Here is an 862-nt window from a genome sequence, read left to right on the forward strand (position 1 = left end):
ACTTTTATTTCTTGCATGTTTAGTTTTCATACTCTTGGTTGAGAAGTTGGTTGTTTGGGTGAAATTGAGTTGTGAATGTCCATTCCGTATTGTGTGATGATTGTTAATTGGATTGGTTTCCCTTGACTCTAGGTGACCCACTAGTGTTGACTTAGGACTTAGGGATTGGGATCAATTATGCCCTATTGACTAATCCTCAAGTAGGATTGACTAATTGGGATTAATTCCACACAGTTGCCATGTTTGTGGTCCATGTAACTAGGATAGGAATCCTATATTCCCCAATTCTCACCAAGAGTCTTCTTGCACAATCATTTACTTTCTTGCACTTTACATCTCTTGCTCTCTCTTGCATTCCCAATCCCTCATTTCCTCTCATAGTCAATAATAGACACTTAATTGCAACTCCTAGAGAAGACGATCCGGGAGTCTAAATTCTCCAGGTTTATATTTGATTTGAATTATGATAACATTTGGTTAATGATCAATTGTTGGGTTTGGACTATAGTTGCAACGTCAATCCTCTTTTTAGTGCAAAAATCCACACCCATGCTTTTGGTCGTTCTCAAATTTGGTGCCGCTGCCGGGGAGTTGCAATGGTGTTGTTTTTGGCTATTGTTAATATGTGAATATGTGAATAGTTTGTCTTTGGTTTATTGTGCATATGTTACTTGCTTTAGTGGCTGCTAATTTATTATGAATTATGGTAAAAATCGGTTACTGAAAATATTAAAAAACGAGTGAAAATTGAGAAAGAATCTGAAGAATTTACAAAGAACACGAAGAACACTTTGAGTGTGGTGAAGAACAATGAAGAACAGGCTTTAGATCTAAAAAAGGGCAAGGAAGTAAATATTTTGGT

Source organism: Arachis duranensis, chromosome 9 (genome assembly GCF_000817695.3).
Source record: "Arachis duranensis cultivar V14167 chromosome 9, aradu.V14167.gnm2.J7QH, whole genome shotgun sequence".
Taxonomy (NCBI): Eukaryota; Viridiplantae; Streptophyta; class Magnoliopsida; order Fabales; family Fabaceae; genus Arachis; species Arachis duranensis.